A 26,415-nucleotide genomic window follows, 5' to 3' on the forward strand; every position below is an offset into this window, starting at 1 on the left:
ATCTAGTTTCCAAGCTGACGTTTTGAAACTCTGGGGAACACCCAGACGTGATCCTGTGCCTCTGCACCGGAGGCCTTGGTGAGGTACCCGGGGCTGCACGTGTATTTTAAGTTTCTAGAAGAGATGAATAGGTCTTGGGAGAAAATGGACACTGCAGTGTTTCCTTTTCAGAAAATTCTTCCTGAGGTGGCCACAAAGCTTTTATAAACAAAGTCCCAAACAAGGGACGCATAGCTGCCAGGGCTGATGCAGGGCCCTGACTCCGGCCTTGACTTTGGAGAACATGCCCTTTTTCCTCACCATTACCTCTTGAAATATTGCGGGCCACCAGATCACCCCTTCCCAGTCCCTGCACTTCGTTCGTTTTAACATGTGTAGGCCCCAGGGAAGGGCCTCTGGTTAGGAGATGCTCCCCTGCTGGGATGGACCTGGGAGAGCCTCAGAGGCCACTCTCTGGGTCCCAGCCTATGTAATGTATGGGACTTTCTTGGTCCCAGCCTGTTATGTCAACAAGGACTTTGCACATGTGGACCAAGCCCTTTAATTAGGCCCAGCCCTCTGGGGCTGTGAGTTGTCCATCTGGGCCACACCCGGACTTGGAACCCCTCTGGTTGAGTGGCTAATAGAAGACAAAGTCTCCCAGAGTGATAAGCCTTGTGTAGCACCAGGGGGAACATTGCCTCGGTAGCATGTGTGTTTTCAAGACTGAGACCACAGAGGGGTACTCCGAACAGTCTGGCACTCAGGGTGGCCTTGACAAGGCTCTGGCCCTGCTCATCTAAAGGCCATCTGCAGGCCAGTCTCACAGGCTCTGCCTTTACGTGTGAGAAAGCAGGGGAGGAGAACCTCGCTGGAAGGCGAGTCTCCAAGTCAGTCCATCTTCCATCACACAGTGTTAAGACAGTCATGAAAATTCAGACCCACCTGCAGCAGCATTACTCCCAGTGGCCAAAAGGGGGCAGCAGCCCAGGTGTCCATCAAGAGATGGACAGAGAAGCAGAATGTGGTTCCCCCACCCACACATTGGAACCTACGGGGCCTTAAAAAGGAAGAAAATCCTGACACAGGCCACAACGTGGATGAGCCCCGAAGATGTTACGCTGAGTGAAATAAGCCAGACTCCAAGGGACAAATATTGTGTGATCCCACTCATGTGAGGTCCCTAGAGTCATCCAATTCACAGAGATGGAATGCGGGATGGAGACTGCTAGGGACTGGGGGAGGAGGGTGGTCTCTAAATTGGGGGGTATTATTTAATGGGAACAGAGTTTCAGCTTTGCCAGATGAAGAGTTCAGGAGACGGAGGGTGGTGATCTTTGTACAACAATGTAAATGCACTTATACCACTGAACCAAAGATGGTCAAGATGTCAGCTTTTGCTCTGTGTATTCTAACATAATTAAAAACAAGTGTGAACAAACATGTGCACCCACTGAGCTCTCACTGCCTGCTGGGCACTGTGCTGATTCCTTCCCACACAATAAATAAATACCTCTCTCCTTCCATCAACAGCTCTTCAAGAAACATGTTACTGTCCCATTTCATGGATAAGAAACTGAGACCTAGAGGTTAAGTACATGATCTAGGATCACTCACTAATAAGACGGAGCCAGGGTTCCACCCAGATGTTTCTGGTTCCTGGTAAGCACTACAGAAATAGACGGTGTTGGCTGGGTGCGGTGGCTCACGCCTGTAATCTCAGCACTTTGGGAAGCCGAGGCGGGTGGATCACCCGAGGTCAGGAATTTGAGACCAGCTTAGCCAACATGGTGAAACCCCTTCTCTACTAAAAACACAAAAAATTGGCCGGGCGTGGTAACAGGCACCTGTAATCCCAGCTACTTGGGAGGCTGAGGCAGGAGAATCGCTTGAACCTGAGATCGCACCATTGCACTCCAGCCTGGGCAACAAGAGCAAAACTCCGTCTTAAAAAAAAAAAGAAAGAAAGAAAATAGATGGTGAAAGAAATGAGTGGGTGAATGAATGATACTAAGTCCCAGGCTTTATATCTTTATACACCATTGAGCTTGCCTTGGTTTGCAAAGGTTTTTTTTTTTTTTTTTGAGACGGAGTCTGGCTCTGTCACCCAGGCTGGAGTGCAGTGGCCGGATCTCGGCTCACTGCAAGCTCTGCCTCCCGGGTTTACGCCATTCTCCTGCCTCAGCCTCCCGAGTAGCTGGGACTACAAACGCCCGCCACCTCGCCCGGCTAGTTTTCTGTATTTTTTTAGTAGAGACGGGGTTTCACCGTGTTAGCCAGGATGGTCTCGATCTCCTGACCTCATGATCCGCCCGTCTCAGCCTCCCAAAGTGCTGGGATTACAGGCTTGAGCCACCGCACCCGGCCAAGTTTGCAAAGGTTTTGACTGGTGGTAGTTGGGATGCCTTTTAAAACAAAATAATATTTAAAATAGTCCCAAGTAAGGCGCTTGACTTTGGAGTGATGGAAATGTTTGGGAACGAGACAGAGGTGGTGAATGTACTCAATACCACTGAGTTGTTCACTTTAAAAGGTCCATTTTGGATGGGCATGGAGGCTTACTCCTGTAATCCCAGCACTTTGGGTAGCTAAGGCCGGAGGATTTCTTGAGCCCAGGAGTTTGAGGCCAGCTTGGGCAACATAGTGAGACCCCATCTTTACAAAAAAAGATTTTTAAAAATGAGCCGGTTTTGATGGTGTGCACCTGTGGCCCCAGCTACTTGGGAGGCTGAGGTAGGAGGATCGCTTGGGCCTGGGGCTAGAGGCTGTAGTAAGCTGTAATCACACTACTGTACTCCACCCTGTGTGACAGAATGAGACCTTGTCTCAAATACAATAGTCCATTTATGATACTATTTTTAATTCACCAAATTATTTTAGAAATATATATACTTGAAATTGAATAGAAATATACCAGAAATATGTTTACTGCTTATGTGGTATATGGTTGCATAAATATATACACAAATGCTTCGCCTGTGGGCAGCATCCTCTGAGTGGTCTTGGGGAAGTGGGGGTCTCAGGGGTCTTCAGCTGGACTTGTTAGGGCAAAAATGCTCACCACCTTGTGCCCCCTCAGGTGCTGAGCCTGGAGACTCTAACCTGCAGGCCAGGGATTTGGGTTTCTTTTAAACCTGATTTTATTAAAAGTCCCCTGAGCATTTTCTCTTCTGAGGTTTGTCTGCTTGCCTCCTGAAATAATAAGTCACGTGGGCTGGAGGCACTGACCTGCCCAGACTCATCAACATCTATTTCCCTTTATCTTTTAGAGAGAAATGATAGTTTCTTCCCCAGGAATGGTGGCTAGGGGCAGACCATCTGATAAATAGATGTGATTAATAATGAATTAATTAACATCACCTTTCAGCGGACAATGAAGGGAAGCTTCCACACACTAGGTGCACGTACGTGTGTGTAGGCACCTGCGTGTGCAGCACACAGTGTGCACATGTTTGCATGTATGTGTGCATGTCGGCCTGTGTGTGTGTGTGTGTGTGTGTGCGTATGCGTGTGTGTGTGTGTGTGTGCGTATGCGTGTGTGTGTGTGTGTGTGTGGTGTGTGTGCGTATGCGTGTGTGTGTGTGTACTTGGCCACACATGCATCTGGAGGACCTGGGAAGGATCTCCATGAGGGAAGGAACATGAAGTCAGATGCACCACCCACTACACAGCTGCCTGCGACTTGGGGTTTTATCCATTATACGAAGTTTTAATGCCCCAGGGAGCCCATTTCTCAAAGAAGCTCTTTGGAGTATATGTTTGCAGACTCCTTTCTAATGTGAATAATCATTTTCTAATTCCTGTTTGGAAAATTAATCTGCTAGTTTCTTAGAGTGTAGCACGGCGTTTTGGAAATAGGGTTGGTGGCTAATGCCTGTCTCAGTATTTGCAAACAGGCTTGAGGGACTGGTTATGGTTTTTCTATGCAATGGAATGATATTCAATCAGGAAGAATGAAGTTAATAGCAACCTAGAAATATGTTCCTGAAAATACTGTCTAGCAACAACAGGTTACAAAACAAAATATATATGTATATACATATACACATAAATATATGTACATATGTACCTATATTTGTATATAATATAAATATATGTACATATGTACCTATATGTTTTGATATATATGTGTGTGTATATAAATATATATAGCATGATCCTGTTTTTGCAGGAGGATTTTCATACTCTTTTGGGTTAAAAATCATTGCTAGAAGATCACACACACATCACACACGCACCGAGGTGTGAGCTGCCGTTCTTTCTGACAGATTGATACCTCTTTGTTTTTCTTGTCTGTATTTTCCACAAAAACATCTATTTCTTGTGTAATAATAAAAATATACTGACCTGACTTTAATTGAAAAAGAAAATTATTGATCTTGCTGAAGGTCCCCAGACCCTCCTAACCCCAGGGTAGGGAAGATGATGGGATTAGAATAAAAGAGGATGGAAGTCAAACCCGGGGTCTCTGTTCTTGGTTCCAACTCTCAGATTCTCGGAAGGTGCTGGTGGCTGTTGGGTTACATGAGGGAGAGCTGGCTGTGAAATGGGTGCTGTGTTCTTGAGGCAGAGTCTTGCTTACACCTGCTTGTGTCTGTGGGAGACCCAAATCCTTCACCTCCCTCACTTGCCTCCTCCCTCCACCGTGTCTCACACTGGAGCACTCCATCATTTTCCACGGACGCTATCCTGAGCCCGTGCTTAGAGGGCTGGGTGGACTGCGCTGTGGCCCTGCTCTCAGAGGATGCTGTTTCAGGAGGGTGGGGGGCCGCCACCTGGCCAGGGCAGGAAGCACAGCTCTGGCTATTTTTAATCAATCATCAACCCCTACGATGGTGGCCCCCAGTGGCTCAGTTCCTGAAGATCAGGCAGATGAAGCAGAGCCAGTAAAGGGTTCTTGTCTGTGTGGTGGGGAAAGGGAGAGGTGGGGGCAGGGGGCTTGGAACCCTGCGACCAGCCAAGCCCTGCCATCATAGCTATTACTGGGATGAAGCGATCAGTTTCGTCCTGCCTTTCAATCATTATGTTTTTCTTTTCTACCCACCCAACTTCCCAAAACAGAATCAGATGAGAAACCCTAAAAAGGTCCACCCTAAAAATAATCAGAAAATAAAAAACCCTAAAAATAATCAGAAAAATCAAGACGACGCACAGCCATCCCGATGGGGCTTGCTGTTTAGTTTCAGAGCCACATGTTTCCACCTACATTTCCCAAGACAGGGCAGAGCCCTGCCCACCTTGTCCGCCTCCTCTGGACAGACGGACGTGAAATGCGCTTGGCTGCCCCCTCCGGCGAGCCCCTGAACAGGAGAGAAAGACTTTAGGGAAGTCATGGTCAAATCTTTCTGCCTCTCCCTTGGCCCTTTGTCTTTCTCCCATACAGCCTGTGTGGGCTGGGGCGGGGGCTGGACCAGCTGCACAGCTCTGAGCTGAACAAACTCCTGAAAGGGCAGGGAGCCTCCACTGGGCCATTTTTCAGATTTTAATTCCATTGAATGAAACTTAAAAAGGCCTTTTCGTTTGCTCAGCCTGAATTCCCTCTCTGCCGTGGGCAGCCAGCCTCCCTCCAAGGAGAGCAGAACAACCAGCAGAGAGTGCATAACCTGGCTAACCATCCAGGGCTGACCTACCGTAGCCTCTAGCGTCCAGCCCTGGGCAGCGGTTGTGTGAGCCAGTGACTGGAGGCTGCCCAAACTCTGTCGTCACTGGCCGCCGTGCTAGAGCTCAGCTAGGGTCGAGTTTCATAAAAGCAGCAGCATCCACAGTCTGACTTCGTGTCCAGCGGGTGAAAGCCAGAAAACATAGACGAAATCTAGCCAATAGGGCCCCATGCTCCGCAGAAAACATCCTGACCTGAGGCCTATAGGCAGCGGCTGCTGCGGCCAGATCACCCCAGTCTGAGCCTCAGCTCTGCCAGTTCCCACTTGCGCGGCCGTGACCTCCCTGAGTCCTGCGAAGAGCACCCACGCACGGCAACGGCGGAAAGGAAATGAGACAGGGCTGTGAGACACTTCCCCAACCCAAGCCACTCAACAGTGCTAGCTGACAATGCACCAAGCCAGGGCACCTCACACATCCATGCAGAACGCCAGCCACGGCCCGCACGCGTGTGACTCTCTTGGAATTCGGCTAATCAAGTGCAATGGAGCCTGCTGCCAGCCCACCCTGGCACACCTGCCCTTGGAAGCGCCCCTCCCCTCCCTGCTTTGTTCCTGGGGCTCCCTTCTCTTACTGTTTCCAACTCAGGCTAAACAATTCCTGCCGCAGCCTCCAGGCCTGGGAGAGGATGAGGGTGGGGTCTTCCTCGGGGGCCATCCCAAGGTCACTTCCTCCCTTTCCCTTCCACGCTGCTGAGTCGGCAGAAGGACGTGAGAGGATGCAGGCAAGAAGGAAGGTGCCAGAAGGTCCAGGGTGCCCTTCCTGCCTCCCTCTCTCCGCTGCCCAGATGCCAACAGCCCCACCTGAGCCAAACTCCTCAGCCTCCCGCGCCGGGTGCCCTCCTCTACCCCCAGCTTGACAGCGCCTGGGAGAGCTTTGCCATGCCTGGTCCTCAGACCTGCCAGCCTGGGCGTTGGGCCTCTGTCAGGAGGAAGATGAGAGGCTGGGGGAAAAGGGAACCCCTCTCCTGGTCTGGGGCCCGACATCCACGACTCCTGGAGAGTCTGGGAGAGTCTGGCCCCAGGCCTCTGAGGGAGTATTCTTTGATATTTATTAACCCACTTTCTCTCTTGGCACTCGGAGCAAGGAGGGAACCTCAGCCAAGGCTATTAATAGGCTAAGGCCATCCCTGGGGAGAAGAATGAGCTCATACCTACAGCACAGGTGCCAAGTATAATAAAGGTTTCCGACTCAGGCCTAAATATAGGCTGTGGCCACCTCGGGGCACAGAAGGAGGGCCTCGCGTGAGCTGTGTGTCCGCCCTGTTGCCATCCAGCTGGCCACTTGGGCAAAGCTTTTTGACACCTGTGCCCAGGACAAGCTCTACCAGGAGAAGATCTTGCGGTCACGCAGTCCTGTTCCATCCTAGGTCAGCCCCAGTGGGAGCCACCCAGGAGGCAGGGGAGGCGAAATGACATGCAATATAAATGACTCCTGTAAACAGAGAGTTTAATAAAAAGGCAGTGAGGGAATTTATGGGCAACCCAAGGATAATTAAAATTATTTATCTACTTACCTCCCTTGCTGGCTGATCAGTCTATTAATTATCTATTATACACTCACTGATTTGCATTTTAGTGAGGGGACTAGAGAAGGGCAGGTGAAAAGCACAGAGGAGTTGGAGAACCCCATGGTGGGGACCCTCCTCTCTGCAGACCAAAGCTCCCCCTGCAGACACCCTCACTCATCGCCCCTCATGGTGGTGGGCCACTCCGAGGCCTGGGAGAAGCCCTCATCTGAGAACCAGCTCGGGGGGAGCAGAAAGCACTGTGTAGAGAGGTTCATACCTGTTTGCAGAGGGATGACTCCAGGAGCAGGTTCCCAGATGGAGGGGCTGCAGACCAGCTCTGGGAAAATGGTGGCAGAATTTCCTCTGGCTGTTCTGACTTCACGCTGCATTTTAAAAAGAAAACAAGAGAACAAAACGATTTTCAATCCCTGAATATCTGGAGTGCATCAGACGCACGCTCTCCCGCACTCTTGATTGAAAATATTACAGGACAGAGTGTCACGGGAACTATGTCTTTTGAACGATACAAACAGGAATGCGTTAGGCTGGGAGAAGCTGCAAGAAGGTGTCCCTGTCTACCACCTCACGGGTAGAAGATCCTTCCAGCTCTGCAGCCCCGGATATTGCAGGTGAGACTCACGGTATCAAAACCGAAGCTGGGGTCAGAGGGGAGAGTGCCAGCAGGTCACGGGGTCAGGCTGGAGGTTGGACTGATGGGGGAATGGCCCAATCGCCTGAACCCAAGGTGGGCCCCCGGTCTCTCTCACACCCACAGAGGCTCCTTGGGGATGAATCCTCAGCACCAGCCCCATTACCAGGCCCAGCTCCCGAGTGCTGGACTGCATCCTAGAGGAAATCGTAACGGCCGGCGTGGGTTGAGCAGCCCCTGTGGCTTGCGGCCTAGCTAGGTCCTGGATGGGAAGCAAGGCTGTTTTCTCATCAGAACCCATCAGGGTCACGAGCAGCCGTGAATTCTCCTTCTTGGTCTTCGGCTTCTCTGGGGTTGACAGTGTGAAGGCCTCTGGCCACCAGGCCTCCCTGCTAGACACTGGGTAGGGGCAATGTCAACGGGACACCTGGCTTCTGCCTGTTAGCGGCTCACTCTGCTAATCTGTGTTGACTGTGAGCAGGGACTGAGTCAGCCATGGTCCGAGTGTTTCTGTTCCTTCAAAGGCCGCACGTGATGGTATTTGAAGGTGGGGCCTTTGGGAGGTCATCAAGTCATGAGGGTGGGGCTCTCTGAACGGGATGAGTGCCCTCATAAGAGTGTCTGTCTCCCTGTCTCTCCTCTCTCCCCACCTACACCCCCCCAACCCCCCGGTGACAACACACCAGATCTGCTGGCACCTGGATCTCGGATTTCCCAATCTCCACAACTGTAAGAAGTAAATGTTTGATGGACCAGGCGCGGTGGCTTACACCTGTAATCCTAGCACTTTGGGAAGCCGAAGCGGGGGGGATCACTTGAGGCCAGGAGTTTGAGACCAGTCTGGCCAGCATGGTGAAACCCCATCTTTACTAAAAATACAAAAGTTAGCCGAGTGTGGTGAGTCCCAGCTACTAGGGAGGCTGAGACAAGAGAATCGCTGAAACCTGGGAGGCAGAGATTGCAGTGAGCTGAGATCACACCACTGCACTCCAGTCTGGACAACAGAGCAAGACTCTGTCTCAAAAAATAAAATAAATAAAATAAAATAAAATAAAATAAATGTTTGTTGTTTAAGCCACCCAGTCTATGACACCTTGTTATAGCAACCCCAGCCCGCTAAAACAGAGCCTCACGTGCCTTGTGTTTCTCAAAGCACCTGAGAGTGGATTTTGCACAGGAAGGAGGAAGGAAGACAGGGCAGGAAGGGGGTGTCACATGATCGGGGTCTCCACTGAAACTTTGGACTCTTCCTCCCTCCACCTCTCCTGAGACTTCCTCTCCCACACCGTGGCTCCGGCCCTGTGGGCACCGCCCCATCCCCTGTATACGCCCCACCCTCCCACTCCCAACGCTGCTTCTCACACCTGCTCCTTGCTCCCTCTGCCCCACCCATGGGGGCCTTCCGGTTGGATTTGACCTCAGGGTCCTTGCACATGTTGTCCCCTCTTCCAGGTGTTGGGTGACACCTGCTTGTTCAGGCCTCCCCTCGGAGAAGCCCCCAGCCATTGTATCGGAAGCTCCCGCCCCATCCCTGCCGCTTCTGCTCAGGACCTGTCGCACCGTAATACGGTTTGGCTCTGTGTTCCCACCCAAATCTCATCTGGAATTGTGATCCCCATGTGTTGAGGGAGGGACCTGGTGGGAGGTGACTGGATTATGGGGATGGTTTCCCCCATGCTGTTCTTGTGATAGTGAGTGAGTTCTCGTGAGATCTGATGGTTTAAACGTAGCTGGCAGTTCCCCCCTCGCTCTCATCTCCTGCCACCATGTAAGACGCACCTCGCTTCCCCTTCACTTTCAGCCATGATTGTACGTTTCCTGAGGCCTCCCCACACATGAGGAATGGTGAGTCAATGAAAGCTCTTTGCTTTATAAATTACCCAGTCTCAGGTAATTCTTCATACCCCACAGTCATAAAGTAGTGTCGTCATTGTCTTCATTTGTGCACAAGGCCCTAAAATGGAAGTTTCCCAAGGACACGTGGAGCTGCTGCGCAGTCTCTATACCGGAGTAGGGCCTGGCAAGCCGCAGATGCTCAGGGAATGAGGAACGAGGGATAAACGTGTGAATGCACAGCTACCCCGGACGCGGTATTCCAACTCCTATTTGCACTCCCTACCGGTAGCATGGCCTCCTTAGCATACATTCCCCACCCTGTCCCTAGAGTAGATTTTTAATGTACAACGTTGTTTAAAATCTCTTGAAGCTCCCTTCAAGGCCTGGGGGTTAAGTCCAGATTCCTGAGCCTGGGGACCCAGACCCTTCACAGTCAGTTTTACCTCCTTCCCAGGGTCCTCTCCCCATGACCGGTGCACACTGCAGCCCTGCCAGTCTGCCTAGGCCAGGGTGAGGCCTCCTCTGTGTCCCTAGAGCAATCTGTCACCAAGCTCGAGGCTCCTGTAGACTTTTTTCTGCACTCCTCCCAGCACAGGCTCCCATGGGCCCTCCCACTCTTGTCTCTCTTTTCTCTCCTCCCCACCCCCCAGCTCCGTCCTGCTTCCAGGACTGTCAGCAGCGGCTGTCCATTTTCCCCCTGCCAAGGGTCCTGTCCTGTCAGGGAGGTGGAGGTCCTGAGGACTGACAGAGGAGAAGGACCTCTGCCCTCCTCCTGCATTCCCCAGCCTCCGTCCGGGCCTTTCTGTGGAGGGAGCACGGCTCCGTTGCTCACCGTAGCAGAGACAAGTCACCCCCCAGCGCTGCCTCGGCATTAAACATCTAATGCAAGTTAGGAGCCCATTTTCCATAACACACAGAAACATTACTGTTTCCAGGAGTTTACTGCCCTCTAGGCCCATCCACTGAACCCTGGTCATCAGGTCTTGGGGTCTTGGGGCATTTGATGGTCAGTGTTATGCATCCACTTGGCCAGGCTCTCGTCCCCTGGGATTCAATCCAGCACAAACCTAGGTGTTGCTGGGGTGGTGCTTGGTAACTGTGGCTAATGCCTAAAGTCAGTTGATTTCAGCACAGGATATGGCCTTTCTTAATGTGGGCGGCTTCATCCAGTCAGTCGAAAGGCCTTAACAGCAAAAACTAAGGTTATCTGGGGAAAAACATTCTGCCTCAAGACTGCGGCACCAGCTGGGCACGGTGGCTCACGCCTGTAATCCCAGAACTTTGGGAGGCTGGGGCGGGTGGATCACCTGAAGTCAGGAGTTTGAGACCAGCCTGACCAATATGCGAAACCCCGTCTCTATTAAAAATACCAAAATTAGCCAGGCATGGTGGTAGGCACTTGTAGTCCCAGCTACTCAGGAGGCTGAGGCAGGAGACTCACTTGAACCAAGGAGGCAGAGGTTGCAGTGAGCCGAGATCGCACCACTGCACCCCAGCCTGGGTGAGAAGAGCAAGACTCCATCTCAAAAAAAAAAAAAAAAAAAAAAAAAAAAAGACTGAAGCACCAATTCCTTCCAGCCTGTCCACCCATCCTACAGAGTTCAGATTCGGCAGCCTTCACAACAACATGACCTAATTCCTGAAAATCTGTCTGTCCTATCTATCTATCTATCTATCTATCTATCTATCTATCTATCTAAATATCTATCTATCTAAATATCTATCTAATCTATCTACCTACCTACTTACCTACCTACCTACCTAGGGCCTCTGGGATCTCTCCCAGATTGGGTTCCTGGAGCTGACCCTGTCCATCAACAGAACCAGACATCCCACCTCCCCATGCTCTGCCCAGCAAGCAGTCTTGGCTGGTGGAATATGAAGTTGTGCCCCATGATGGAAGAAACAGGGAAGGGGAAGGAGGTAGCCTGAGGCCTCCTGTCTGCTTGGGGGCAAGGACTGCACTTTCATGAACCTGGAACAAACTGTCCCTCCTGAACCTATGTAAAGTCAGGCACAGCTGTGATGAGGACAACCCAGGTGCCAGCTTCACTCGGTCCTGAAAATCCCTCCCCATCAGAGCTGACATTTCAGGACAGGTGTCTCCCCTCTCCCTTCTCCTCCTCCTTCCTGACTATCGCTTCTCAATTCTGATGATGTATCAATAACTGCAAAGCGAAATGCCACAGCAGCGCTACTGTACTGTAACTAATCGTTTTCTGAATCGATTCTCAGGGTTGTGTGTGCACAGCGAGGTGGGGCTGCCTCTCCAAAGCCACTGCAGCCTCCAGGAATTAGGCATACCAGGAGAAGTTTCAGGAGACAAAGAAGAGGGCTGGGAAGAAAAGGGGAGCAGGCAGGGGGAGAGACAAGGAAAATAGCAGATTTTTTAAAAAAGAGGGCGAGGGGAGATTCTCAATGAGACAGAGAGCCGGCGGCAGCAAGCCACGGCCTGACCACCTTTCTAGGGTGCAGCAGAGATGAGGAAGGGGCTGTGGCCTGAGCACTTTTGATGGGATGAGGTGTGGTAGGCAGGAGGCAGGCCACCAGATGCACTGCGAAGGCAGGAGCATGAGTCTGCTGGGCTCTGTCCTGTACTCTTGGAATGTCTGAGTGAAGACACTAGGCCAGACCAGACCAGGGTCCCCAAGGTGGGGGCAGGTGGTGGGGCTGGCTGTCAGGTGACAGGTACCTTCCTGGGATGGGGACACAGGGGAGAAGGCAGACTGCTGTACACCCACCTGTTCCAAGCAGCAAGAAAGACTCAGGCCCAGGAAACCCTCCAGCTCCTTCATGCACATAAAAAGACCTCAGGGGTCTCCAGAGCTCATGCACTTAAGATTTTATTGGCTTAATAAACTGTGCTGCTGCTGCCCGCGGGTCTTCCTTGGCCTGAGCACATGTGAGGATGGAGGGGCAGCTTTCTGCGGCTGCTGTAGTCTCCTCGACGGGGAGAGAGCTGGCAGGAGTGGGAGAGAAAGGACAGGCAGCTTAGACAGAGCTGCAGGGCCACACTGGGGCCCAGGGAAGTCCTTTCTGCAGCGCAACTCATTAACCCTTTCAGTGACCCCAGGAGGAAGCTGAGATGTAGGACGCTGGGAGAGCCCACTCCAAGGCACACGGCCTGCATGCTGGCAGAGCTGCGACCCAAACCCAGGGAATCTGGCTAGAGAGCCCAGCGTGGCACCTCCACATCGCTCTCGCTCTCACTAAGGTCAGCCAGCTGCAGACTCAGTTTCCCCATCTGCAATGTGAACTCTTTCATAGCTGGCCCCCTTTGCTTCTGGCACCTCCCAGGCTCTTGCATACCCCAGTGGGTTGAGAATTATCAAAGGGGTAGGGCAGACAGGGCTGGGGGAGGCCTGACCTGACTCCAGGGCCTTTCTTAGTGAAGGACCAAAGACGGGACAGATGTCCCCACAAACGTCCAGAGCACGGACCTCCCCATGAAGCACAGTGAATATAGCGGCCTGGGTCCATGCCTCACTTCTTCACTCCCTCATTCATGTACTCATTCATTTAGCCAGCCTAGGCTGGGCCTGTTTACCTGTTCCCACCCTGAGGTCTCACCCAGACGCCCCTGCAGGTCCCAGGCCCAACCATCCAGGACTCTGGTCAGTGTAGGGGAGCAGCCAGAGCCCCCATAATCCTGATGAGAGTCCAGTGACACACTCAGGGCAGTGAGGGAGGGATGGGCTGCGCGGGGCCTCATCTGTTCTTCCTGGAGATAAAGTGAGGCCAGGCCAGGCCTGTGCTCTGCCATGGGTACCCCTTGCTCAGAGCCTCCCCTTTCCACCCCCAGATCCTTGGGGGCTGTGGCTTCAGCCCCAACCTCCCAGCAAGGTCCCTGGGGCAGCAGCATCTCTGCCTAGGGGGGCCACTTGCTCCCAAGTTTCAGAGCCCAGATCTTGAGCCCACCACAACCCGCCAAGACGAGAGGCTCCTCTGCCTCCTCTGTCCTCCCACCTCCGGGAGCTGCTGTGTGGCCACACCAAATACCTTCAGCCTCCGAAAAGAGGAGGCTGTTTATCTTCACTTGCATGTCTGGCTCTTGCCCGCAACTGCTGGGAGGGTCCATGGTCCTGCTAACTGGCCTGGGGGCCCAGGTAGCCAGAGAGCCTCAGATGGCAGCGAGGGGTCACAGCCCTGACATGCCATTTCAGTCACAGGCTCACGACCATTCATTGAGGGAGCTACAGACAATGGGGTCTAACAAGAAAGCCCAGAAGTTTCTGAATGAGTCTCACTTACGGTTTTTTGCTTTTTGTTTTTTTGTTTTTTTTTTTTCTGAATGGGTCACTTTTGTTGTTTTTTATTTTCTGAATGGGTCACTTACGTTGTTTTTTATTTTCTGAATGAGTCACTTATGTTGTTTTATTTTCTGAATGGGTCACTTAGGTTGTTTTTTTTCACTAGAACAGCTTCATGGTTTACTCTAAATCTTTCTGAGGTACAGCCTGCTTTCCCGAGGGAGGAAGTAGGAGCTGGGGTGACCGCGGCTCCCTGGGAGTGTGCAGGACCCCCAGATCTGCTGAGAAGCAGAGGAGAGAGGCATGGCAGTCAGGCAGCTGCAACAAACACAACACGCCAGAGCTGAGCTCTCTCGTGGGTAGTGTGAGAACCATCAGCCTCAGTGTCAGTGATGCTGGGAGGAGACTGGGATTGCATACGGAGCTGGTGGGACAGGCAGGTCCAGATGTCCTGAGCAGGACCCGGACAAGATCCGCCACTCGCAGCCAGGTACATGCCTGAGACAGGAGGCAGCCACCAAGACTCACTCGGCATTCTCCAAAATAGCCGCCCTTTGCAAACCACTGGGAGTTTCATTAATGAAAGAGTGGATAAAGGAAATGGGGAGAGTTTTTAAGTCAGATTCTCTACAGTAGGTAAAAGGAATGTATCAGAAACACACCCAAGCTGCAGAAACCATGTTCAGTCAAAGAGGCAAGTTGAAGAAAGAGGCCATACATGTGCATTTGAAGAAGATATAAAACAGTGTGAGCTCTGGTCCACGCTTACATGTGTGTGTAAGTGCTTTTTTCAAGGGATGGAAATAATAGATGCCAAATTGATGCTCAGAGCAGCCTCTGGGTGTGGAGGGGAATGGGGCTGGCTGTGCTGGAAGGGGACTTGGACTTCATGATGCTTCCTTCCTTTTTTCTTTTTTAAGACTAATGCAAGAGAACAAAGTGTTAGTTATTGTTAATTGCAGGTAGAGGAAGATAGATATTTATCTTTTACCTCAATTATAAAAATACTCCAAAAATTTTTTGAGATGAGCATGGTTAGATTGATGGGCCCCTGCAGGAATGACAGACCCTGATTATACATGCATGACACAAAGCTGGTGTCAAAAGCACAGTGTTTTATATGATTAGTGGCTCCATAGAATCTCATCAGTTGGTGGCCTGACGACCAAGTAAATGGATGATGTACACGATGGCGTGATTCTGGAGGGAGCCACTTCCCAAGAGGAAGGGAGAGCCATTTCATCCCTAGTGACGGCCTCTAGACTCTAGACCATTTGTGTCTCCAAGAGCTAGGCTCCCCTGCATCCTTCTCTCTAGGGACTCAGACCCTTGTCTTCTGAGCAAAGCATTCTCCGTACTGAGAAAGAGGTCAAAAGCTGCTGGACGCAGAGGTGGCTTTTCCCTCTTCTCATGCCACCATCTGCAGGCTGACAAGGAAGCCAGAGGTGATGTGAAAAGAGCCACCTCTCCCATCCCCAGATAGATGGGGCCCGCAGGGGTGGGGGAAGAGCGGTGTCTCCCAGGCTGTGCCTTCACACTTGCTGGCCACTGCAGCCAGACAGATGTGCACCCTGGTCCTTGCTTTGATCTCACACGGTTACACTTTCAGTGTTACAAGCTCATAAAAGCCGCATGATCAAATTCCAGGTCATTACTCAAGGAAAGGGACCCCTCTGTGGTCGACAGCAACAGTTTCAAACCAATTAAAATAAGCCTGGCGTTTCTGTGGGCTGCCGCCGTGCCGCCACCCTGGGGGTCTCTGAGGGCCTTGCTTGCAATGAGCAAGATGCAGGAAATGTTAATGGAGACGCTTAAATGGCGCGCTGAGGGGATTCTGGTAAATAAGGCCACACGGAAGGGGCTGGGGAGAGGCCTCCCGAGCTAACCCTGGAGGAAACTTCAATAAACACCAGATTGGATTGGAAACAATTCACTCCGCGAGGGGTGAGTCTGCCGGCGGCGCTGGGAGGGGTCTTTGGGGGAGGAAAGCTATTTCATTTCCTATTAGTTCCCCTTTGCAAGTGTCTGTGCCCCCTGCTGCTGGCACTGGAATCTGCCAAGGCCTGACAGCACCCACTGAGCAGGCTGGGAGCACCAGGGTATAATTTGCCAAGTAAAAATTGGAGAGGGCAAGAGAGGCTGCGCAGAAGAGGAGAAGGTGTGGCTGGTGATGGTGGAGGGTAGAGGGGCTGGGGCTGAGGACGAGGCTATGCGGTGGCTTTGTGACTGTCTGGCAGTTGCTCTGAACTCTGCAGGGTCCTGTTTCGGGAAGATTGAACATCACCCATGAGACAGAGAGAAGTTTCCAGAGAACACCACCCCAAGCCCAGGCCAGCAAGTAGATGGGGCCAGCCCAGCAGGCTGTGGGCGGTGCTGCCCAGTTCAGTGCAGACTCAGGGACCACCTCCAAATGTGAGAAAGGGAGGGACAGTCTCAAGCAAAATGGCAACGTAAAGAGCCTGGGCCAAGGCAAGCCTGGGTGCTTCCTCCCAGAGCCCCTCCCCAACAAGGCCACCACGGTCTCAGACCCCTGCATATCTGCTTTTGTGGGCCTAATCTTACAGCCGAAATAACAAGTCTCATTCCAGTGATGGTTTCCAGATTTAGCGAATAAAACTCCTGGATATGCAGTTAAATTAGAAATTTCAGATAACAGATAATGTTTTCGTCGTTTTAGTGTAAGTTCATACTGTGCAATATTTGGGAAGTACTTATATTAATCATTTTTCATTGTTTATCTGATATTCACATTTAACCAAGCACCCTGTATTTTTATTTGGTGACTCTAGCTTCCAGCTGCTCAACACACACAGGTGCACACAAAACATGCACACTCACCCACACATGTGCACACGCACGCACGCACACACACAGATGCGTGCAGACACGTGCACACACACACATCCTTCAAAGAAAGGAGCTGATCCTCCATGAAGACCGACCAGGAGCTGGCATTTCCCATATACTCCCTCACAGAACACTCCTTCCATCTCCCCCACGGCCACCCCCCTCGTTCAGACAAAGAGGTGCAGGTTCCAATTGCCACTTTTTCAAGGCCACACAGTCAGCACATGGCCCAGCTGAAATTGCAGACCAAGTTCATCCGTATTCCAAAGTCTGCACTCTTTCCACCAAACCAGACCCAATGCATCAAATTGTAGATGTTTCTTTTCAAACAGAACGGCCATAAGGAAGTTGCTATTGATTCTACAGTCAGGCCAATGGCCTTGGCTCAGACTCACGTGGACCTCAGAACAAAGACACAGATCGGAGCTGGTGAAGCCCCACGGGTTCAGCCTCACTAGGGTTCACCTGTGGGGCTCAGGGTGCGCGCAACTGGCTTCTACCCAGAGGCTGGTGGTTTGGGTCCACCCTGGAGGGTTCTGCTGGCAATCGAGTCCTGAGCAGGCACCAGCAGCAGCACCGATGCCCGTGGCAGGGCCTTCTAGCGAAGGGGATGTTTCTGCATTGGACGTGGTCTCAAACGCAGAGGGGACAAACACAGACCTGAAATTGTCTGCAGATTGGCAAGGAATCCCTAAACTCTGGCTTCCACTAATTAACTAGCTGCTTTCCAGGTAACTAGTAGATACTTTAGACACTTCTATGTAAGAATCACACTCTTAAAAAAAAAAAAAAAGCAAAAGAGGTGCATCTTCGATGAGGCCAAGGTGAACCTCAGGGTGCCAACTTGTCTACCTGGGCCATTCCTTGGCAGAGAAGGAGATTCGATCTGGCTGGCAAATCTTGTTCTTTATGTGAGCAGGACAAATCTCAAGTAATATGCTAACTTCCCTATCTTGAGTTGTCGGTTTCATGATGATTTTTCTAGGAATGGAAGTTAAGCTTGCCATTTTGTCATTTCTAGAAATGTCTTTACCCCCTTTAAAAAAATTGCCTATGGATTGGAAAAAACCTCCAGCCCCTCGTCACTCTGGCCTCATCTCCTAAACTGCCTGGCTGCTGCTGAGTACACAGAGCTTACAACTGGTGAGGTGTCAGTCGGAGCCCTTGCCATGACAATGGCTGATTCCTGCCATGAATGGAACAGGAGCATTTTGGGCCTGAAGATCTGGATGCTCCAAGTGGTGTTTGTTTAGCCAGCGGCCAAGAAGAAGTCCAGCAAGGAAGGAAGAGGAGAAGGAGGTCTGTGTGCTTCACCCAAAACTCCAACACAGAGGATGCTGCTGATTCAAAATCCAGGAAGTGAAACTGCTGGGGGCAGAGGAGCCTAGAAGGTCTGGGAAATGCAAACAGCAGCAAATCTCCCCACTTTATCTTCACAGCCATCACCCCCCGCACCATGTGGCTTCCCCTCTCAGCAATGCAGTTGAGCAATGGTTTGAGCCATACCACAGTGGGGAGGGTTTCATGATCTGCCCAATGAGAGGTTTTGCGGGCAATATTTTTACTGGCAAATTTCATACTAAGAGTTGGGTGCTGAAATTTGACTGTGAGGCCGGGCGCGGTGACTCACGCCTGTAATCCCAGCACTTTGGAAGGCTGAGGTGGGTGGATGATGAGGTCAGGAGATGGAGACCATCCTGGCTAACATGGGGAAACCCTGTCTCTACTAAAAATACAAAAAAATTAGCCAGGTGTGGTGGCAGGCGCCTGTAGTCCCAGCAACTCAGGAGGCTGAGGCAGGAGAATGGTGTGAACCCGGGAGGCGGAGCTTGAGTGAGGGGAGATGGTGGCACTGCACTCTAGCCTGGGTGACAGAGCGAGACTCCATCTCGAAAGAAGGAAGGAAGAAGGAAAGAAGGAAAGAAGGAAAGAAGGAAAGAAGGAAAGAAGGAAAGAAGGAAAGAAGGAAGAAGGAAAGAAGGAAAGAAGGAAGGAAGGAAGGAAGGAAAGAGAGAGAAAGAAATTTGACTGTGGAAGGAGAGAAGGCATGGGGTGGGCAGAGGGAAAGGAAGCCAGCACTGGATGTGGCTCTCCTGGAGGCAGCCCACTGGAAAAGTGGATTTCATTAGAGTCAGGTGGTTGTTTTTTAGGTCACCTACTTCCCAGGTGGTTTTTCCTGCTTTTCTTTCCTGTTACAAAGTTTTGACATATTGGAGCCAGGAAGGAAGAAAAGTCACGCTATGTCACCAAGAAGCAGGGGACCCAGGGGCTCAGTGATCCACAGCAGAAAGGAAGAGGCGAGGAAGGCAGGAGACACAGAGAAAGGAAGAGGCGAGGAAGGCAGGAGACACAGAGAAAGGAAGAGGCGAGGAAGGCAGGAGATGCAGAGAAAGGAAGAGGTGAGGAAGGCAGGAGACGCAGTGAAAGGAAAGAGGCAGAACGGGGACTGGCGGGAGAGAAAGATGGCATTGGGGGCTCCTGCAGGTACAGAGATGAAGCCCTGTCCAAGGAGGTCCCACTTGTGCTGCCGGAGTGGTGATGACCCAGGGCTCGGCCTGGGTTCTGGCTCAAAGCTGAAGACCGACTGACCTCCTTTCAGCCTGAGCATCCTGAGAGAACCCCCACCAAGAGCTGCCTGGGCCGGTTGCTCTTGTCTGGGCTCCTGGTCTTGTCCAGGCTGCTGGTCTTCTCTGGGCCCGCTTATCTTCTTCAGTGGCATGCTGGAGGCTTGAGTGGCTGGTGTCTCCTGAGACTAGAGACCTTTCCAGAAGGCTGTGGTGGACTTGCTTCCTGACCACTGCTGGTGTGGCTCCTGGAGGGAGTGGCTGGAATTCACTCCTGCGTGGAGCCCCTCTTGGTGCTGACCCTGATCCCAAGCCACCAGAGGGACCTCCCAGGACCAGAGGGGCACTGCTGGCAGTCCAGACCCCTACGAGTGCCGGCAGTCTCCGCCAGAGACAGATATGAACACCTTGGCCATGCGGCAGGATCCCAGGTTGTGCTGCTTGGGGTACAGACTGGAGAATGCCCATCTGGTCATTTCCTGCCTTCAGGCAGTAGCCCTCATTAACGGTTTCTGGTTCTGTGAGAATCAGTGCTATTTTAAACACTTCCCAGCAGGGAACTGCCTATACCTTCCCTCCCTTGGCAAACCCTGCCCATATCTAACCAGCCCTACTGCCAGAATGAGTTCTTCCTCCCATCTCTCCAAAATCCTTTGCAATGAAACCACGAGTCTGTCCCCACATTCTGTTCAGAGAGTGGCTGCTCACCACCCTCTGGGCATTGCCAGTAGAGCCTTGGACTGACACCATGCAGCTCCCCTCGGGAGCCCTGCCTGCCTGCTCTTGGTGTGAGTCCGTCTTCCCCCTAAAACCTTGGAGCAGAACTGCTGCTGCTTGCAGCAAAAACAACTTTGAGGGGCTGTTCTTGGTCTCAGAATCAGAGTCCGGCTCTCACCATCGCTAACAGGTAGGGGGAAAACAGATTCTTCAGCCTCCTGAGAAGCCACCTTCTCTGCACATTCAGAGTCCAGCACATTCTTCCAAAAGCTCCCGTCACGGCAGCACTGGATCCTGAATGTAACTGGTGGTTCCACCTGGAGCCATCCACAGATGCCTGAGGGTCCCAAGGGAGCAGGTCCTAGAGGCCCCTGTGCCATGGCCAATATCCACATGCCACGAGGCAGCTCAGTGATTGGATGGGCGGCCTTTATGTTGCAGATTGAGATGGTCTAAAGTACAGGTCAGATGAGAACTGCAATGGGCTCAAACGCCATGCAGGAGCCTAGGGCACAGGGACACCACAGTCTTCTACAGGCTCATTTCCCTTCTACAACGTACAGTGATGCCGGAGTCTCTACCTCATGTCTTCCCTGTGTCTGCACCAACTCCTCAATATCAGGGAAAGAAAACGAACAGAAAATCAGGACACTCTTGCAATGGCAGCAGGATGTACAGAGGCTATGGCAGCCAGGTCCCCTGAGCCAAACGTTCAACTATACCCCTCCAGGTCTGGCCCCAACAGGCCCACTCCTAATTGGAACGGGTACACAGAAGCCCTTCAGAGCATGACACAGAAACACAGAGTCTAAATTTCCCATGGAGTGCAGGTGAGAAAGTTCTCTTCCAAACGGTGGCAATGTGGCAGCTTTACCATCGCAGGTGTCCTAGCAGACAAGAAAGATGTCAGAGGCAGAGGGAAGGAAGCGGTGGGTCTTCAGCAGGCACAGAGGACCCCATAAGGTGCACGGCACAGAATGCCGAAGAGCTAGAATTGTGAGCCGGGCTTTCAGGAATCTGGATTTTTTTTTTTTTTTGACAGAGTCTCTGTCACCCAGGCTGGAGTGCAGTGGCATGATCTTGGCTCACTGCAACCTCTGCTTCCCCGGTTCAAGCAAATCTCCAGCCTCAGCCTCCCGAGTAGCTGGGACTACAGGTGCACGCCACTGAATCCGACTAATTTTTGTATTTTTAGTAGAGATGGGGTTTCACCATGCTGGCCAGACTGGTCTCAAACTCCTGACCTCAGGTGATCCGCCTGCCTTGGCCTCCCAGAGTGTTGGGATACAGGCATGAGCCACCACACCTGGCCAGGAATCTGGATTCTAATGCAGGAGCAGAAGCTGCTCTTTGAACTATTCTTAATGTTACCTGCACACCAACAATTATAAAATAAATATAAAAAGTGACACAGAAAAACATCAGGGCCAGGAAAGAAGAGATGGGTGTGATGAGGAGGGGCAAGAGGACTCACAGGTGAGGGTAGGTTTTGAGCTGTGCTTCATAAACAGTAAAAAATACAGGGGGGCAGGGAGAAGAGGGGCACCCCAGGAAAGAAGGGAGAGAGAGAGAGAGAGCAAGATCGAGAAGCTGCTCCGTGGAGCAACCTGGTGTGCAGTGGAGGGTGGGGCTACGGGCTCTGAACCAGAATGCTGAAGGACTAGGGGAGAGTTCCAAGTCATTAAGTGAGATGGCACAGGTGGGGCGCCCAGGCAAGCTTCCAAGCACAGAGCTTGGCACCAGCACGCCCGAGTAGAATTTAGCTCTCTTCCTCTCCCTTGTCCATGTCAAGTGTAACAGATTGGGCTAGTAGATTGCAGAGCTGAGGACCTGGCTGGAGAAGCTCACTTTCCCAGGGAAGATGGAACACGTGTCATGCAGCATCCAAAGGCAATGGTGGCCAAGCACGACCCTGAAGGGTTGGGGTACAGCCAGAGGCACAGCTGGGTCTCCAGCCACTGAGACAGGGACTCCTAGACAGCGGCTGAGGATGGACCAAGCAGCTTCTAGGGGTCTGGGAAGTCCCCTCTGGGCCTGTGCGTTCATATACGCATGCCCCAGAGGGAGGATACCAGGCTTGTTTTGGGTTCTCAAGGGGGGGCTGTGATGTTCAGTGAGCTGACCAGCAGTACTGTAGCTCCCCAAGTCCCTTGCCCAGAAGCTGCCTTCCCAGCTGTCTACACAGTCGACTGTCTACACAGCTCAATTGCAAAGCACCTAGACAAGCGTATTGGATTGCTGGCACTGCATGTGGCCAGCTGGTCCTGAGCTCACTTGTCACAAGCATTAGTTTGCAAGTAAGAAGTACATGGGGCATTGTGCTGGGGGACATGAGGTGGGGAACCAGGCAGCCCTGGTTTAGACAGATTTCTCAAAGCCTTCCTTAGGAGGGGGCTCCTTCAAAGCTTTCGGCTTTTCTAAGCCTCATTGTCTTAGGTGTCAAAGGAAGATTATTGATATTCTGATCCCATTGTCACCGGGACTGGAAATGGTGCTGGTGAAAGACACACAGCTCTGGCATGCAACAGGAGCAGATTTGCTATTGTTTTCCACAATATCAAGAAAAACAATGCGCTAGAGCGTCTCGAGGAAGCTCCCTGGGTCTGGAGAGTTTATTTCCAGGAGCCGCTTACTCTCTTAGTGTTTGTGCTGAGCCATCGCTGTGGCAGAGACATGGGATGGATGCTCTCCCAAGTTCGTGACCAACCCCAGAGCAGTTTTGCTGGAGACAGAGGCACGACAGCTGGTTACAAGAGGTCCACTGTTTTGTGAAGTGAGCTTTTAGGCCCCACCTTGCCACCCTGGGTGATGATAATGGTAGCACGTTTTTGCAGCCAAGAGAAGGGCTGTAATGGCAGATGAGGCCACCAACAGATGCAGGGTACTCAGTGACTCCACCTGCCCACCCAGCTGGACCTCCTCCCCAAGCCTCTCTCCAGTGGGGGCTCGCTCCTGACCTTCATCCTGTGTTTGACGCTGCCAGGATTACTGAAGAGGTGGTGCCCTGCTCAGCTCTCTTCTGCCTTGGCTAGACATGGCTGGGTGCTGAGAGCTGGCAAGAGAGGCATGTTCTGCCCGTGGCCGGTGGTGCGTGGAGCAATGCACCAATGCGAGCCCGCAGTGAGGGTTCATTACCACGCAGATGCAAGTGGGCGAATGGAGACCAATTGTTTGGGCAGATTGCTTGCTGTCTAGCTAGAGAGGCATGGTGAGAACTCAGGATCTTGCATTTCCAGGCTATTTTGCAAATCTTCAGGTGCCCATTTCTAGGAGGAACTAAATCACTTAAGTGCTTCTGTGGTGTTGGGTGCAGCAGGTGGGAGATGGAAAGCCCACTTCCTCTTGTTAAGCCATTTACAGGGGTCATTGCTGTTCCTGGGAACTTGCCAGAGCCACACAACTTGCCTTAGCTCTGTATCCTTCAGTGGGTCAGGCCTGGGGACTGCCACCCTCTCAGGGCCTCCCTGCAATAGGAAAGGACTGAGGGATGAGAAGGGGGTCACTTGTCAGCCTGCAGTCATCTGGGAAGGAACTGGCTTTGGGGACTTGGGCCACTGTCACAGCTAGGAGGAGCAGCAGTACTTTCCCTCTGCTTCCAGAGCAATCTGCCATGGCCCAGTGGCAGCCTCAAAGCTGGCTGACATCTGGCAAATGAGCGTGAGATGCAGCTTGAGCTTCCAAAGTGTGCATGCTCCCTTCTCGGGGGACCCCAGGGGCTCAGGAAGCCTCCGAAGTAAACTCTGTTTTCAAGGGCTAGTAAGAAGACACAGTCGGCACACAGCCCTCTCACTGGCAGTGCCCCTTCTTGGACAGAGGGCATATAGCTCATCCCCACCTCCTGGAAGTAGCCCCACTGGTGGGCAGACAAGCAGCTGACGTGGACAAGCATTTATGCAGGTGAATCTGCAGGTGGCCTCCAGCTCTGCTGCTCGGAAAGCCTCCCTGCCCCATCTGGAGTTCAGAGAAGCTGGCTCCTGGGTGGAGGGAAGGGAGACCCTTGGAGTGGGGATCCTGGACAGGGGAGAGCAGGCAGCCTTCCTGCTGCAGTGCGGCCACAAGCCACCACCTAGCAGAGCAACCTGCACCTGTAGGAGGCAGACGCTCATTCATCACCCTTGAAGTTTAGCCCTTGCTTCCTTGGCCTCCGGGCAGGCAGAGAAGCAGGGAGACGGCTGAAGGGCCATGAAATATTGCCCACAGTCCAAGGTGGGGTCACCATCCCAAGGACTGTCCTCTGTCTGGGATTTTCTTTAGGCTTGTGTGCAAAGACAGGAGCTCAGGCCCGGTGTATCAAAGCAGGAGGGTGTCTAGAAACTGCAGAGGTTTAACGCACTCAGCATTGAGCATACTCAACCTTGATGACGCTCCAGAAAACGTCAAAGCCCCTCACAAATGTTGAGGCCTGAGCCAATTTTCCCCTAACCCTGGGCAACACCACCCCATGCCCATTCCTGCTATGTGCTGGGCCCTGCATCAGGGAGGAGCAGATGGAAGAAACTGACCTGAAAGACAAATGGTGGTAGGGAGCTGCGTCCTTTGCATCCCCAGCTCCCCTGGGTAGGCTCATCACTGGAGATTCCACAGGAGGGCCAGGGCAGCCTGTGGCGTGCAGCCTTCCCTGGAGATGAGGAGTTTACAGCTCCCTGGGCTCAAATGTGGTGGGAAATTTGAAGACTTGGGTCATCTCATTGAAAGAAAGAGCTATGGCATCAGAGGGACTAATTTGAGGAGCCCGACAACATTGTGGGGAAATCTATTTATCCCTAAATGTCAACTACCCAGTTAGTTACATTTTCCCAACCAAACAGCCCCATTGACCTCAATCCTCCATGTGGGAGACCTGACAGAGACTCGTCCTTGGAATGGAGGGAAAAGGAGACCAAGGGAGAGTGTCTTTAAAAGGTCACTCAAAGCCACCTTTTCTTAGGACATTACCACCTCCTCACCCTGAAAAAATAGCCAATCAATAAAAAACAAAAAGCACAACCAAAATGTAAGTACAGCTGCAACGGCTCCTCCCTCTCTCCTCTTTCCTACCTCCCCCTCCGTTGCCTCCCTGCTTTGATCTCCAACCTCTTGGATATTTATCGCTTGCTCCCTCCTAAATCATTCCTGACGGCTGGACTGCTCACACTCCATTACAGGGAGAGGCTGTGCGGAGTTGCAGTTCCGTTTAGCTTGCAGAAAAAGGAGCCTCCTAGGAAAAACCCACCCGGGAGCTGTCCGGTGCTGAACTCTGGCATGATGGACGATTATGGACCATCTGCACTTTCAGAGGGGGATAGATTTATGAGCGGGAGAGACAGCTAGAAGAGTGTCCATTACTATAACTCACTGCTCTCTTCAGAGATATTCTAATCAGGCATCCTTTTCTACCACCGAAAGGCCCAGGTTAAGAACTAGCAAGAGGGGAAATCAATTACGTACTTCAGGGGCGGTTTTTTCCAGAGCATCACTGTCAACGGTGTTGGGGGTAAGGGCATCAGGAGGGCGGGGGTGGGGGTGGATGGTGGGAGGCCCCTCCACCTGCCAAAGCAGGCTTCTCATCAGCATTTCCTAGCATCTCTTGTCACACCACTGCTCTTGATTTCTTGCAACTGGTTGAGAAGCTAGGAGGCGCCAGGATGTCCCTCCCTTCTCGCCCTGCACGGATCTAGTTGAGATTTACTGACAACCCAGGACCATGCAAAGGGCTGCAGTGAAAATGTCCGTGTCTTCCTGGTCGCCCATGCATTTCGACACTGATGTGCACAGGGGAAGGGAAGAGAGAGAATCTCAATGGGACGCCGGCCCGGGGTCAGGCACTACACTGGATGCTCTCTGTATATTGTTTCACCATAACCTTATTCTTATTTTATAGGTGAGAGAACAAAGGTCCATGGAGGTGCCAGGTTTCCAGACCAGGCCTGCCCAACCTCTCTAGACAACTCGCAGGCACAGTTGGCAGTGCAGAGGTGTCCCTGGGCACTCCCTGCCAGAGGCGGCGAGCTCCCTACTCCCCAGCTCCTCTCCAGCTGCATGACTCCCGAAACATCTCTGGACCCAGACCTCCCACCCTCTGATGCGGCCTCAGTGTGAACCCCCAGGCCCTGTCTACTTGGACCTCAGCCCCCTAGAAAAGACAGCTACAAACAGACTTCTCCCATGTCTATAGGACTTCAGAGTTCACAAAGCACGTTGACGCTACTGAATCCGACCACAGTCCACTGTGGTGGGCCCAAACAATCATTTTAGCCCCATTGTAAAGATGAGGACACTAAGGCCCAGAGAGGTTAAGTGGCTTCCTTGAAGCTGCACAGCTCACCAGGAGCCAAGCTGGAACCAAGCCCATGCCTCCTGGCTCTGCAGTCAGGCCTGTCTGGCCTCCTTCTCTGCTTCCCAGGAGGCTGCTCTGAGCACGGTCAC

General features: G+C 52.1%; 1 protein-coding gene across 7 annotated transcripts in view; it reads right to left on the minus strand.

The window, feature by feature from the left end:
* Positions 1-26,415, minus strand: part of RBFOX3 (RNA binding fox-1 homolog 3) — a 521,374-nt gene that overhangs the window by 207,187 nt on the left and 287,772 nt on the right. For all 7 annotated transcript variants that reach the window (XM_033182482.1, XM_033182481.1, XM_033182479.1 and 4 more), the window contains one exon: positions 7,425-7,530. The gene's annotated coding sequence lies outside the window, so the exon portion shown is untranslated. The remainder of the gene's footprint in view (positions 1-7,424; positions 7,531-26,415) is intronic.

This window comes from Trachypithecus francoisi, unplaced genomic scaffold (assembly GCF_009764315.1).
Source record: "Trachypithecus francoisi isolate TF-2019V2 unplaced genomic scaffold, Tfra_2.0 Lachesis_group20, whole genome shotgun sequence".
Lineage (NCBI taxonomy): Eukaryota > Metazoa > Chordata > Mammalia > Primates > Cercopithecidae > Trachypithecus > Trachypithecus francoisi.